The 16,421-nt window shown below is 39.6% G+C and overlaps 1 protein-coding gene across 2 annotated transcripts in view; it reads right to left on the reverse strand.

The window, feature by feature from the left end:
• Window positions 1-10,711, reverse strand: part of TNFRSF19 (TNF receptor superfamily member 19) — a 114,102-nt gene extending 103,391 nt beyond the window's left edge. The window contains exon 1 of one of the 2 annotated variants that reach the window (XM_066236724.1): window positions 10,338-10,711. The gene's annotated coding sequence lies outside the window, so the exon portion shown is untranslated. Of the gene's footprint in view, window positions 1-2,062; window positions 2,088-10,337 lie in introns of those variants that run through there. The other variant, XM_066236725.1, reaches the window with a different exon arrangement.
• Window positions 10,712-16,421: the final 5,710 nt, after the last annotated feature.

A 16,421-nucleotide genomic window follows, 5' to 3' on the forward strand; every position in this document is an offset into this window, starting at 1 on the left:
CAACACAGAAATTGTTGGCCTTCTCCAGAATTTAAATGCTTGATTTTACACATTGATTCATCAGATTTAAAAGGACTTGGTTTTTCCTGTATTAAAATGTCTGCAGTTTTTCATTGGTGTTGTGTTAATTTCTGAATGGTAGGACTGAATAGTCACAGGGGATTGGGTTAAGCGTGGGTTCAGAGATTGAAATGTGTGAAAAAGGAGAATCAAATGAATGTTAGCAGAATTCCTCACTTACATTTCAGAGTATCTCACTAGATTCATATATTAGAGCTATAACTAGTAAATTAAAGCAGTATGTTTACCACAGCACGCAACCACTACATTCTCAATGCTCTTCCCATCCAGTCTTCTGGATAGAAAAGACGGTTTTCATTGCAATTTCAAGTTCATAAAAAACCTTCACATAACATTAACTTCACATTCAAGATCCAGCCTGGACTGAGTCAAAAGGCATTCCCATCAAAGAAACAAATAATTTCCATGAATGTCCCAGAAAATAATACAACATCCCAGAGTTAGCACTTGGTACAGGAAAAAAAAAATTCTAAAGTCACTAAAACCATGTGGTCTCTGTAATAAAGTAAAATGACAAAAGATATCTTCATGGGTTAAAAAGTAAAGAACTTATAGAGCTCATGATAACGCACCATGCATTGATGTTAAAACAATATTTTACAAGTGAAATGGAGTCTCTGTGTTTTGAATTATTTTCAGAACATCTTGGTAAGTATCATGCAAAGAAAATTTATTTTTATGTACCCACATCTCTGTGAATAATAATGTCAAAAACTCTCTTCCACACTAGGACTCAATTCTCAACCCCTCTAGTTACAAATCTTTAAATCAGTGCTTGAAATAAAATATATTTTTAACAACATTTAAAGTAGCATCAGCAAAAACGCCTAAGATGAAACTGCACAACAAGAAACATATTGAGTAAATTCTGAACTAATGCACCATAATTTCCTCTCTGGCATAAAGTATTTGATCATGAAAAAACAACATATTAAAACAAATTCTTCTGTTTGCATGAGACACATTTAACAACAACTCTTTCACTGTTTACATAAAAGAAAACTGTCATTGGAGTCAAAACCACCACTTCATAAATATTTTGAGTTAAATTGTTTCAATTAAAGAAATATTGAACAATGCTTACGGTTTTGTTTGCAAATTGAGCCCTTTTATTAAAATGCAAAAAAAAAGTGACAGTATTTCTTATAATGGTAAATGTAAGTTCCTTACCACCAAGACAGATCACTGAGTATATTAACTAAATTTTTATCCCCTGAAATGGCATGAGAACCTTGACAGAGGCTGTGAAAGCTACCCTTTCTCTCTAATCTATATATTACTTGCTCTCCCCATCGTCACTATATATTATGAAATATGCTTACATTTGCGAAACTGGCTTTTTCCACCCAATAACTATGTTTATGAACCACTTACAAAGCTCGTAAATGTTCTCTTCCTACCTCCCCAGCTATATAACTGGTTGTCCCGGCCTGCACACAGATTCCTCCCAAGCAGCGCTCCGGGCGCAGGCTGGATGGAGGTGCCCCGGGCAGGGGCCGAGCACCAACGGCTCAAGGGCGGGTTGGAACCGCAGGCAGACTGATTTATATACTTACACATGTTTGCCTTCCAAGCCGATTTTCTACCATATTTACAAGATCCCTGGAGAAAAACACTAAGTCCGGTCATTCCGAACGCCCACGGAGACCGGGATACGTGCACACCCTTTCGTCCCGCTAGCAGCTGCGACCGAAGCCCCAGCGTTTCGGGAGCCGCCTTCCCCGACAGCCCCAGACTGTCACTCCTTGCCGGGGGGTCGCCCTCGCCCAGCTCAGTCCGCCCCCTCACACACACACACACACACACACACACACTCACACACACACACACACACACTCTGCACGGGAGCAGCCCCTGCCTGCCTGCCTCCCTCAGGCCGCTGACCTACCTCTTAGAGCCGCCACCCGCCGCAGTCCCCCAGGGATGAGGGCTGGGGACCGCCGAGCAGCGCGGCGCAGCCCCCGGTCAGGGGCACACTTACCTCCCCTGTCACCTGAGAGGCTCTGTCACCTGAGAGGCTCTGCCCTCCGCCCCGCGCCCCGCAGGTCCCGGCGGGAGTCGGAGGCGCGGAGGCGCACGGGTTCGGGAAGAGGCAGGGTACCCGTTCCGAGCGGAGCCGAGGGTCCTCTCTCCGCGCGCACGCGGGTCGCTTCCTGGGACCACCCGCTCCGCGCTCTCGGTAGCCCGGCAACGACTGCCGCCTCCTAGGGCCCCGCCCACCCCGGAGGCCCGCCCACCTAGGGCCCCGCCCACGGCGCCACCCGAACCCTCCGCACTGCCATTAGGCTCTCGGCCGCGCCCCCTCACAGTCCCTGATCCGTTTGACCGGGGCTGGCAGCCCGGCCCGCAGCGGCTGTGGGAGCTGTGAATGCGACCTGGGGTGGGGATGGCGGGGGCGCGGGGCTTGAGGGGGTGTCAGAGGAACACCACGAGCACCGAGAGTTTGACTGTATTAGAGTAACTGTCTTGGCGAAGGGAGGGATCCTTCGATTCTACCCTGCACGTGTATCCCCAGCACCTTTCTGCCTTTCCCTTGCGGGTCACATTCTACCCAGCTCCCGCTTCGGCCCATGAGCAAAGGCCCCGGGAAGATAGCGGGGCACATTTGCTCTAGTCTATCAAGATCACGATGACCTTGCTCACCAACAGCCGCCTCATTCATTCATTGATCGATTTTTCCAGCAGACATTCACCCAACGCCCTTTGGGGGGGGGGGGGGGTTGGAGTGTGCTAGTCAACTCTGCCTCCTCCAAGCTAAGACCAGCTCCCAAGGTCCCTCAAAAACTAAGAGCCTAGCTTCCGTGCCTTCACTAGTACTTTGCATAAGGTGTTGACACTCCTGAACTTGTTTGTTGATTTATGAAGCAGAACTAAAGGGTGCCCACTTTGCAGATTTGTTGGAAAGAGTGAAAGAATTATGTATATAACAAAAGTACTTTTGAGGCAGTAGAATGCTCTGTAAGCAATTATTGTTTTATCTGTCCAGTGGGTGACTAAATATGTATACCAACACATTCAAACCCAAGACACCAGGTGACTTTGGGACGAAGAAACATCCACCGTATGTTATGTGTTCGTTTCATTTTCCCTACACGTCCTTTGGATGGACTCAAATCCTATGTTTTATATACCCCAACGCCCATATAGGCATATAGGCCTCTCAACAAATATTTGTTGGGTCAATGAATAAATTAATAGAATTAATTACTGATAAGCACATCTCCTGATCCATACTGAGAACATTGTAGTGTTGTAGTAGTTTCTTGTGAAAAATACATTAAAATATTATCACCCCAAGTGTCAAAATCAAGATTGTCTACTTTACATATGGGATGATCAAGATGTAAGTCACAATAATGACTTGCTTGCAAACAATTTACAAGTGATGTACACTAGCTTATTTGAACCGCAAAGCAAGTATATGTTTCCTTGGCGTAGGAGCTGTTACCTAGTACTACTACAGAATATGTACTGCCCTAATGTGTTGTCATTATATTGAAATTATCTGTTTGTCTGTTTTCCTTTCCCCAACTACACTTCAATGTCCTGAGGGCACATCTTATTTTCTTAATATCCCAGAGCCTAGCTAGCGCATAGGATTCTCAGAAATTTGTTAAGCTGAGTTATCGCACCTTCCTTTGTAAAGACTCATGCATTCACCTCTTATTTTTCTCTTGATCCCGCCACCTCCACCACAGTAAATGCCCTCCCCGCCCTTCACTTGAATATTGCCCCTACAGGGTTGGAATATCATCAAACCTTTCTCCCTGTGGCTTAGTTCAGTGGACCTGTTTCCTCCTGCCTGTCATTACTGTCACTGTCCAATTAAATGATTAACATTCCTCATTGTAAAGAATGGCTTCTATAATCCTTGAGATAGCAGTCAGAAATTTCCAGGTTTGGACTCCAACCACATTTTCAGCCTTATCTTTCTCCCCTCTGGATTGTACACTTTATATTCTGGCCAAACTGGTCTGCGTACCATGCCTCAAAGTGCCCTGAACTTGCTCTTCCCTTTGCTAAATTTCTTGTTTACGCTCACCTATTTCCCTTACCTCTTTGATACCATACTTGTCTGACTATTATTTCAGGACTACCTTAAAAACCACAACTCTCGTGGGTATTTCCAAGGTTGTGACCTTCTTATTAGAATGAAAGCACTTGCCACATTCATGTGTCATAACTGTCTATGACTGAGAGTTCTTCCTCATGAATTAAATGGATTCTGCTTTAAGAAAAGGGTCATGTTTTGTCCGAACTTGTGTCTCTGATAGTATCATTCACAGAAATGTTCAATAAATGTTTTCTGAGTGGAATTTATTCTGCCAGCTCAAGAACTGCCTCTTTGACTTTAGCCAAATGTTCTTTTTTTCTCTAGCCACCTTTTGTACTTAGAGGCAGTGATACATGATGTAGTTGATTAGTTCTTGCATCATTCCCTGTGGATGTGATCAATCTTCCCAGTAAGCCTGTTAGCTCATTGTGGAGAGAAACCCTATTGTGATCAAACACAGGCTTTGTCATCAGATAATCTAGTCTTAGATGACAATTGCCATTCACTGGTTGCATGCCTTTGGAAAAGTTATTTAACCGCCATTTCTTCAACTGTAAAATGAGTTGTTTCATTGGTGGTTATTAAAAATAAGATAAGGTATTGAGATCATTCAGCTCAGTGCCTGGAACATAGTAAGTGCACACTCAGTAGCAGCAAATATTAGCCAGCAGCCTACCTTTTATAGGGCAGATGATGCCTAGCATTGAAATGATATTGACAGTGGGGACAAAGAGCATCGAACCTCTGTGCTCTGTTAAATAAATCTAATTCTCCAGGAAGAGGCATGTTAAGTTAATAAACACTCCCCACTTTACCTCACTTAGAAAGTACATTCTATATGATCGGGAAACGGTATCTGAAGGAAAAACCAGGTCCACAGTTAAGAACCAGAGGTGGTACAAGAAGAACTGTCAGATCCCTAGGTTCATTCAGAATGAAACCAAGCTTATAATTAGAGCTGTAAGCATTTTTCTCTCTTTAAAACACTATTATTAATAGGTTGAAATGTTTACTGTAAAGTGGTGTTGGTTAAGGTTCGTTTTTTCTGAAGCTAGTTTTAACAATATCTAAGTGGATACAAAAGTGTATTTCTTTAGAATATTTTTTTTTAAGTTGAACTAATGAAGTAGCAAACGTCTTTTCTTTTTCTTTTTTAATTCATTTATTTTTTTTCCCTGGAAGTTAGAAGCGGGGAGGCAGTCAGACAGACTCCCGCATGCACCGGACTGGGATCCACCTGGCATTCCCACCAGGGGGCGATGCTCTGCACATATGGGACATTGCTCCATTGAAGCCAGAGCCTGAGGCTGAGGCCATGGAGCCGTCCTCAGCACTCGGGGCCAACTTTGCTCCAGTGGAGCCTTGGCTGCCTGAGGGGAAGAGAGAGACAGAGAGAAAATAGAGGGGGAGGGGTGGAGAAGCAGTTGGGCACTTCTCCTGTGTGCCCTGGCCAGGAATCAAACCCAGGACTTCCACACGCTGGTCAGATACTCTACAGCTGAGCCAACCACCAGGGCCTGAAGTAGCAAAGTTCTTGAAAAATATTTTCAGTGATAAGCTAGCTCACTGGCAGAAAAGTTAATGGAAAACTACTTGCCTTCATAGTAATTCTTAGTATAAATCATTATTCTTTGGGAAAATGGAGTAGAATGCAAGCTACATGAAAATCCTGATTTTTGTTTGTTAGTTCACATTGTCTATACCTAGTAGGTACTCAAAAATTTGTTGAATGAATTAATGAATGGGAGTAGGAATCCCAAAGAATAATAAAGTTTGACAAATACAGTTAAGGAAAAAAATTAGCAAGCTCCAGCAATTTAGGTAATTCTCAACTCCCACTGCTGTCCACTATAGACTATCAGTGTAGGATTGGGACCAGACACTGAGTGACTGGCTCAAGGTCATACACCAAATTAATAATAAAGCTAGAATTAAAACCTAGGCTCCTAATATAATCTTCACCATACCACCAATGCATAAGCACGAAAAGGCCAAGGAACTATTTATGTAGTTTATATAATGTCAAACTCATTACATCTACAGAGCAGAGTTGTTATAAGCTGTAGCACTTGCACTGATCCTTGTGAGTTTATGACACCCCTGTTGGTTAGACTGTTTTCATGAGTTTAATGAGAGAAGAAATAAGTCTTTAACTTTCCTCCTCTCCTTCCAAATAAATATGTAACACTTTTCTGCATATGGTTGAGTCAAGGAACAGGCTTGCTGTGCAATGGCCCATGATGCTAGGCCACAGGGTTGCCAAGGTATTGGAGACATTTAACAGGTAGAGAAAGTTGTACTTATCAGAACTCATCTCAGAGAGAGGAAGGTTTATGTTGGAAGGAATGGTTTGATAAAGTTGCTCCACACCCCCACCTTACCCTTCCCACTAAAGAGCAAAGTTGAGTCACAGTGAATGGTGTCGGTAAACTCTGAGTGGTGATTTCAACAAGTAGGTAGATTTGGAGCCAAAGCTGAATGACTTGTGACAGTAGAGGAAAAATTAAGCACTGCTACCAGGGAGCCTCCTTCTGTGATCCTTCCATTGCCCCTTCTCCTCAATTTGGCTGAAAATTTGAAAAGAATCGCTCTTTAATAGTGCACCAAATTACTCATTATTCCTGGCCAAACAAAATGTGGTTTCTTGAGTTTAGTTCAGTCTTGAAGCAGAGAAGGAATGGATCATATCTGGAGGTCCTTTATAGCTAAAGTTCTAAGCCAACTGATGGAAAACTCTTTCAAAAATTTCTAATAGCTTTCACAAATGTATCAAAAAAAAGAAAACGAAGACATTTTTAACTAAAATTTCAGCTCTATATAATGCTTATAACAGAAAGAATTAACTGCCTAGTCCAAAAACAAACAAACAAACAAAACCCCAGATATACTCTAGTATTGCCATTTAATTAGCCCTATGATCTTGCACATGTTATTTGACCCCCCTGAGACTCACTTGCCTCATCTGTATAATGGGCATGACAAATGTAATTGTACATTTAAATGTGATAGTATTTTTTAAAATGCTGTTAGATTGCCTGGTAGACAAATACTCAATAAATATTACTGAATTAATTAATAATTGGCCAATCAAATATTAATGAACATTACTAACTAATCATTTATAAAGCTTTATATGAAACCTGTATGAGAATAATAAGACATGACTAACAAACAGCTATTCGGCCTTGAGAGCAGTGTACATGTGCATAATTTACAGTCAATACAGAAATTTATTCACAAGAAATATACTCATTTTTTTCAAGAAAAAGACCCAGAAAGAGTTCATGAAAACATATTCAAGGATTCTTAACATAATCATGAATCCATATACGAATCTATATATGGAATACAAATGTAGTATGGAACACATATCATACACAAACCCATATTGAATTTGCAGACTGAAAATCTCAGAAAATCCCATTGGGAATCTCCCTTGAGGAGTAACATTCTCTACTTAACAATTAAATTTTTCATGGACTCCATTGACATCTTTAATTCCTTGGAAACACACAAAGATGTACTTACATAATTCCAAACTTGTATATATACACACACACAGGCACACAAATATATATAATTCCACATTGCATTGAAATATTAAATGTTGAGGTAAAATTATTTTAAAATTCATGGTAAATTATGTGTGGTAGTAATTGAGTTTAGAGACTGCTTAGAAATATGGAAGCAAAAAGAACATTTGGGAAATACCACACTAATCCAGTTGACAGACATATCTACCATGGAAATGAGAAAAAAATGTTTTGCAATAGGAAATGTCCGTCGGTATGATTCAAGTTAACACTGTCTTCTGATCGGGTACCAATGCATTTGTTTTATCAGTGATTGGAAAACAGACTACGCATGGTGAACTAGAAAGCACACTGGACTTACAAAACTAGCTATGTGACCTTAGTGAAGATAGTCAAGTTACTTTTCTCTAGTCTCAGTTTCCTCATCTGTAAAATGGCTATAAAATTTCCTTCCTGCTTATTTCATGAGGATGATCTGAGCAATTCCTTCATTTCATATATGAGAAAAATGAGTAGTGAAGTGACTTTCTTAAGGTCACATAGCTAATCAGTGACAGAATCATGACTAGAAATAAAAGTCTTTTGAAGCGTTGGACTGTCTGCTGTAACAAAGCCGCCATTGAAGCAATAACTAGGAAAGTGCTTTGAAGGATGTAACATCAAGGGTTTTTTTGTTCAGAGGAAGTGCTATGGAGTATACCTACTTAAACCATAATCAAGACCGTCATGTGGCAATTCAGAAATGCCTTTTGAGACTGTACCTGTACATTCAGCATTAGCTATCTTTCTTTTAAAATCAAATAGAATCTGTTTCATTTCCTTACAAAGATACAGAGGTAAACAATTAACTGAATTAATTCAGATACTGAAGTAGATTTTCAAGGACCTGACTTGCCCAAGCGAGTTTTCTACAAAGTCTAAATTAATCAGATAATTGCCAATTCTCCCTTTTGTGATGAGTAGAGCCTGCATTTGTTGACCTGAGCCTAGTAACAGAAAGCAGTCATTTAAAAGTTTAAAAATCCCAAATCTGAACTAACTGATCGATTTCCTAAGCACACTATTTATTTAGGCATCGTCTCCAGTTACTACTTTAAAAGCTTAATTTTATCTGAATATGAACATTAATACTGCTTTTGTGATTTAAAGGGAAACTTTTAGGCAAACAAATGAAAAAAAAAAAAGTCAACCTAAATGGATAATCCAGTATATTGTGAACATATTTTATTATACTCTCAATAAAACAAAAACTTAAATGCCTCTCTTGGCATTACCATAAAAAACAGTTTAGTCTTTTGATTCAATTCTTACTGACACATTGAAAATATATAGTCAGTGTAGTATGGTTTAAAATAATCTCCACTTAAAAGCTATCAAAGTTTTAAAATTAAGCAAACAGTACTAATTACCCTCCTTCTAATATCAGGAGGAAAGTTTTGAAGGTAATTTAATTAATTGGCTCTAAAAAATTAATTACATATGAAATGAGCCTCATTAGGCCTTTCCTGTTTCATCAGAATTTCAGACTAAAGGATGACTGGTCTTTTCACTTGTAATTTCTTTGTGGTTCACAGAGCATAAAATAAACTGTTGGTTGTGCTGATAATTAAATTTTTTACCCAAATAAATTTAGTACTAGAACATTAAAATAAACTGACCTGAACATGGAACTCTTAGTTCTCCACTGTATTAACATTTTTTAAATTGCAATGTAAAGATTTTACTCTGCATGTGTGAGTATGTGGGAGCGTGATTGCTTAATTGACACAAAAATAAAAAAAACTCCACAACAGCTAACTTTCAAATTTAACACACCAATATATTTGGTTTTGCCATGGTGAGTAAACTAAAGTGAAAACTCTATGTCACACATGAGTAAAAACTCTGTCACATAATAACTGTTGCTTACTCAGATACTTTTCATACACAGTTGGCCAATTATAACTTATAACAGCTGTCACTATACATTTAAAGTAAATATTAATTTGGGAATATTGACCTTGTAACTGTTTGTGTAAATAAGGCTTGTACTGTTTTCAGAGGTTACAGAATAGCACTAGAGGATTTTAAAACCAAACCTAGCCCCACTTCACCCTCACTGTTTTCAAATTCTTCAGTTATACACATAAAAAGCTTCAATCATACTTGAATGCCTTAAAGATACAAAGTGCATAGAGAAATGTATTTGATAGATTTACATCCTGGAGGTGAGAGAATAAATAAACTACAGAAATAATATTGCCAGACATGCACTGTGCTCTTTTATGTAAGAAAACATCGGCACAAGTAAAGTCCTACTGACTGTTTCCTAAATAAAGTAATCTGTAAATACTGAGAGCAATTACAGTTTACAGACCTCAGGCTCTGGAGCATGGGCTGTGTGCTAAAGTTAGCACTCGTCTTTGCTTGTCCTGTTTGAACAACTCATTCCCAAGTAAAATTTGCATGACAGATTGCAATCCCTTTTGTACAAACTACTAACATGGCATCCAGAATCATAATTACTCTGATACAGATATCGAGTATAATGTAGCAGTCAAATATAAAAACGCTTGTTTTTAATTGAGTAAAGCCATCTTTTTCTTAGAACACATAGGAGAAGCGAAGTGAAAGCTCACAACAACATGTAAAATGTACCTGCAAAGTGCTGAACTCTTTCCAGTACTCACCCTCCAGGCAACTGAGTTTCTCGTTGGCAGCGCTGCTGTGCCAAATGCTTCCACCTTCCCAAAACTGTGTGTCAGCACAAGCCTAGACGAAACTTCAAATCCAGGAAAATAAAATTAACCATGCAGATCAAAGGCAGGGAGCAGGGAGATGAAATGCGGTAATCTGATCGGTGATCAGTTGCAGAACATCAAAGGCAGGGCTAAGTTTATATATAAGCAGGGATATCAAGAAAGTTCACTTTCAGCAGGTAAGTCATCCTCCCGCCTCTTAGTCCGCAAATTCTTTTGTTTAACATGGATCACGTTGTTGTCCTCCTCTCCCCCCCCCAACCCCCCTTTTTTTTTGGCAAGAAGGCAAAGCCGGTGGTTCTCAAGAGCTTGGAGCCTGGGCTGAGTGGCTGGATCCGTACCGTAGCCTTTTCAGTTCCCAAAGCTGTGTTGTGGATTGTGTGCTGGGAGCTGCCTAGTGCCAGCGGCTTCTGCCTTATCCCTTTCATCTAGCTGAACTGCAGATCCCATGACATCATTCAGCGCCGTGGGACTGGTAGGAGAGCTATAATTCAGCCTGTGGGGGAGTGCAGCTCCAGAGAAGCTCGAGTTTGCCTGATTTCTAATCACGTTAGACTATTGTGCCTCCGGCAGGACAGTTTCTGTTATCTGCTTCCCAGTTGCAGAGGTCTGCAATTGCTGCGGTTTGATTCTAGTGTGATAAGATCCCTGAGCCACACAGGTTCCAAATGCCAGCATTTAATTGGACTGTTGATAAAACCAACTTTTTTTTTTTTTAACAAAGACTGTCGAATATTTAGAAGTTAAAGATTATTGTCAGACCATTCCAGAAAACACTGAGGGACACTGCCAGTTGGAAAAGATGACATTTAAAAAAAAATGTGTTTTTGTTTTAAATATTATAGATCCTTAAGCATTTCAAGTAAACTGTCATTTTTCTTGAAATTTAAGTTATTAAAATTGACTGACAATTAAATGTTTTGATTAAAAAAATTAATGGGCAGGCAGCCAACAGTTAATTGGAGACTGTTATCTGCCACTTTCTCACGTAAACCCTTGCGCAGGCTTAATCTTAGTCTAGGTCTTAGTTTGAGATTCTGGAAATTAGATTTTAAAACATGTAGTTCTTAGATAGGTACAATTCATTAACACCTGTTGAGCATTTTAAAGTTTACAAAAGAAAAGAATGATGTACAGCAAACCACAAGCCCTGTGCTAACCCAAAGCCGTGTTTCTTGCCTTTGAGGGTGTTTCTTCCAACACCCTAATTTGAACACTTAACTCACTAAAAATTGCCGCATTTTGTCTAATTATTCAAAATTTAAAAGTAACACATTATTTAAAATTGTCTTACTATTGTTTCTTAACAATAGCAGAGTCAAAAAAAGATTATTTCAATTTTAGTATTTACTAAAATAGAAGATAATCAGAAATTTTATCTTTATGACAATCCAGGATACAATGTGTTTCTGAATTCCAGGGCATTCTTCCATGGAATGAAGGAAAATTTTGTTTTATAATGGAAACTGGCCAACTTTTACTCTTAGAAGGTCAGTAAAACTGTATTTTTTCAAAACAGAAGATCAAATTTAAAAAAATTTAATCTTTTTTTTATGTTACTGCCCTCTCTAGTAGGTTTCATCTAATTTTTTTCTGATGTGATACTTGAAAATGTAGTTTATGATGTGTTTATTTCCAGATTTCTATGATTCTTGAAAAGATTTTAATAGTAAAATATTTGCTTTGAACAGTTGAGTTCAATATAACATTTCAATTGTCATGTTTATTTATTTATTTATTTATTTTTACTGAGAGAGAGAAAGAGACAGACATGATAAATATCAACTCAGAGTTGCGGCATCTTAGTTGTTCATTGATTGCTTCTCATATGTGCCTTGCCCAGGGGTCTCCAGCTGAGCCAGTGACCTCTTGCTCAAGCCAATGACTTTGGGCCTAAACCAGTGACCTTGGGCTTCAAGCCAGTGATCTTTGTGCTCAAGCTAGTGACTATGGGTCATGTCTATGATCCCACACTCAAACTAGAGACCCTGCACTCAAGCTAGATGAGCCCAGGCTCAAGCTGGCCACCTCTGGGATTTGAACCTGGGTCCTCAGTGTCCCAAGTCAATGCTCTATCCATTGTGTCACCACCTGGTCAGGCAGTCATGTTTATTTTTTAATATATATATATATCTATATATATTATCTTTTACATCATTTCTCAAAGATTCACAGAGCTCAGATAGAATTTGAAGTGCAGATGTGATCATCCATGATTTCTCAAAATTAGAGCAGAAAATTTCCTGTAATTCCTGACCTACACAAAATGCTTCCCGGGATCTTTTAAATAAAAAGAAAATATTTAAAAAGACAAGTGGATATTTGCCAATTTCTTCTCTTAGGTGCTATACCATGAAATACGTATTCCATCAAACTGCACTCAGGAATAAGGTTTCCTGATACACCAATACATTAAAACATAACCAGCCCTGGCCGGTTTGTTCAGCAGTAGAGCATTGGCCCAGCATGTGGAAGTCCCAGATTTGATTCCTGGTCAGGGCACACAAGAGAGGTGACTATCTGTTTCTCTCCCTCTCCCCCCCCCCCATCTTCCCCTCTTGCAGCCATGGCTCGGTGTAGCTGGGCAGCACATCACCTGGTAGGAGCCTGCCAGGTGGATCCCAGTTGGGGTGCATGCGGGAGTCTGTTTCTGCCTCCTCACTTCTCACTTAAATAAATAAATAACAACTAGACGCTTGGTAAGGGTCTTTGGATAAGCGAGTTTATCCTAATGTCTTGACAGAATTCAGTACCAATAGAAATACTGGAGGGACTGATAGAAGGTTCTTATAGTTTCCCTAGAAGCTTATAAGAGACATTTGGAAGTAGGGACTTAAGTGAGAACCAGTCAAATGAGCCTCAATTTATACAAATCTCATCAAGAAAGAACTGTAGTTCAAAATACATTTAGCAATACGATGTTATCTCTAGTGGAAGAGTTTGTTCACCAAGTCACTGAAAATGACTTTGAACTGATCCTCCTGTGGCCAAGCACTCACCACGTATGAGACGAAAAGGGATTGAGACAAGGTCCCCATCTGTTACCAGGAGCAGAGGGTGACTAGGGACCCACTAAATGAGCAATGACCTCCTGACCCTGGGCTCCCTTCAGTGTGTAGATGTGCCCGGACCACTCTTGTTGCTGAGCTGCACCGTGAAGGGGAGCTGCTGCGACACTTTCGTCCTTCCCCTCTAAGAAGCTGGGATTAGTGAACTAAATTTGATGTTCTGGTGACAAGAAATATGCCACTACACTGCACATAATTATTAGTTTTAGCAACACAGAGTTAGGTATTTTATTGGTGATTTCTAGTGCCAAGGCATGGCTTTTAACCCTTTCTACCAAGTTGCATTCCAGCCACCTGGTGTGTAATGGGCTCGAGGCAGCAATCTGATCTGAGGAACTCAAGGCTGCATTTCATTGCACTTAATAATGAGAAAATATTAATAGTTCACATCAAAGAACGGAGGGGGCTGAGTGAGATTCTTCAGGGGGAGGGTCTTGCGTAGCCCCCCTTCCGATTGCCACTGAGGGTTATTTTCTCTACAACACCTGGAACATGCTTTCTTGATAGGCAAACTACATAAATTCCTGATTGTGAGATATAGATTTAGGCAATTTACAATATTGTTTTCCTTTAAGTTTCAAAGTTCTTGGAGTTATCTAGAGCTTCTTTGTAATATCATCTTTTCTAAAGTTTCTGTTCAGAGGATACATCTGGAATTGTATCAGATAAGCCCAGCTTCATATATAAGTTAGAGGAATCATTTTCTAATTTATTTTATTTACACACTTGTGTGTTTGTGTGAAGTGGCTCAATGTTAAGGAAGTATCATTGACACTAGAGTCAGAAGGCCTGGGTCTCAATCTATTTATCTGCAGTTTGGGTCAGCTTCTTAATCTCACTGGGCTTCATTTTCCTAAATTATGAGAAGGGAACAACATCCACCTCGCTAATGTGTCTGGGACAACAAATGTACATAGAGAGCTTCAAGCAACCCATTTCTGGTATTTAGTCAAAGAAAATGAAATCACTGTACCTTTAAGAGCTGTCTGCACCCCCACGTTCACTGCACCATTATTCACAATCACCAAGATGTAGGAACAACTTAAGTGTCCATGGATGGATGAGTGGATAAAGAAAATGTGACATATATGATATAATGCAATATTAGTCAGCCTTAAATAAGAAGGAAATCTTCATGTTGGCAATAACGTGTATGACCCTGGAGGACATATGCTAAATGAAATAAGGCAGACACAGAGGATGGATAGCATATGCTCTCACTTATAGGGGGAATCTAAAACAAACAAACAAAAAGCAAAGTAACAACCTCACTGAACTCACAGTAACAGAGAGTAGAATGATGCTAACTAGAGGCTGTGAGGAAAAATAGGAGATTAAAAGTTTAAGAAAGTAGAATGGTGGTCACTGGGGGTTTGGGTGGGGGGTTATTGGGAGTTGCTGTTTAATGGGTACAGATGTTCAGTCTTGCAAGATAAAAAAAGATCTGGAGATGGTGATGGTTGTGCAACAATATGAATGTACTAATATTACTGAACTATCAACATAGACACTTTAAATGGTTAAGATAGTAAATTTTGTGTTATGTGTATTTTACCACAATAAAAAATTGAAAAAACAAAAAAGATAGTATCAAGCAGAATAAACCCTTAACACAGTTACTGAGAGATCAAACTCCAATTTGAGATGGGCTCATTTTCCAAAGGGGAAGGACAGGCCATCACATAGCTCTTGGGTCTGGTTAATCTGAAGCCAGGGTAACCCAGATGCCCCTAACAGTTCAGGGACCATTCTTAAATCATCTAGGACCACCCTGTACATGATCATAAAAAGAAAATGGTTCAAGCCTATTACAACTTGAATTGTATCCACCTAAAGTTATATGTTAAAATCCTAACCCCTTGCACCGCAGAATGTGACCTTATTTGGAGATAGGGTCTTTACAGAGGCAATTGGGTTAAAGTGAAGTCATTAGAGTGGACCCTAAACCTAGAAGACTGGTGTCCTTCTAGAAAGGGGAAATTTGGACACAGCCACACATCGAGCAAAGGTGATGTGAAGAGACACAGGGGGAAGATTGCCATCTGCAAGCCAAGGAGAGAAGGTTGAAACCGCTGCTTCACTCAGCTTTCAGAAGGAGCCAACCTTGTCAACACCCCAACTTTAGACTTCTAGTCTGCAGAACTGTGAGACAATCGTATTCTGTTGTTTAAGCCACCCAGTCTGTAATTATTTGTTATGACAGCCTTAGCAAAGCAGCATAGAGCCCCAGCCAACATCTCAGAAGGCCATGTGTTCCTCCTCAGTACAGCCTACCATCTGCTTTGTAAAACACCCTCTCAGCGTCTATAGATACTCCTGCTTTGAGTATGCCTTTTTTATGGGCAGAAGGTTCCTTCCTTCTCCCAAAGTGCCCTCCGGGTACTGTTAAGTGAAGCAAAGAATTACTGACAGCTATTAAAGAAAGAGATGAAAGCACAATTTTTGGCTATTATAAATAAAGCAGCAATGAACACTAGTGTACAAGTCTTTGAGTGGCTATATGTTTTCATTTCTCTTAGCTAAATACCTAGAAATAGAATTTCTGGGTTATATGATATATGTTTGACTATATAAAAAAACTTTCAAATTGTTTTCCAAGTGGTTGTACCACTTTACATTCCTGTCAACAGGGTATGAGATTTCCATCCTTGACAACACTTGGTATTATCAATAATTGTAATTTTAGCCATCCAAATGGAGTTGAGTAGTACCTCGTGATGGTTTTTAAGTTTTTATATGCATAGAATTTATTTTAAGAATAGTTTTAGATGTACAGAAAAATTAGGCTGCTAGTAGAGATACTGCCCATGTGCCCCCTGTACCCCATACACAATTTACCTTATTTATTATCATCTTACATTAGGGTGCTATATTTGTAATAACTAATGAACAAATATATTATTACTAATTGAAATCCTTAGTTTACACTGAAGTTGACACTTTTGTT

Source organism: Saccopteryx bilineata, chromosome 6, assembly GCF_036850765.1.
Source record: "Saccopteryx bilineata isolate mSacBil1 chromosome 6, mSacBil1_pri_phased_curated, whole genome shotgun sequence".
Taxonomy (NCBI): Eukaryota; Metazoa; Chordata; class Mammalia; order Chiroptera; family Emballonuridae; genus Saccopteryx; species Saccopteryx bilineata.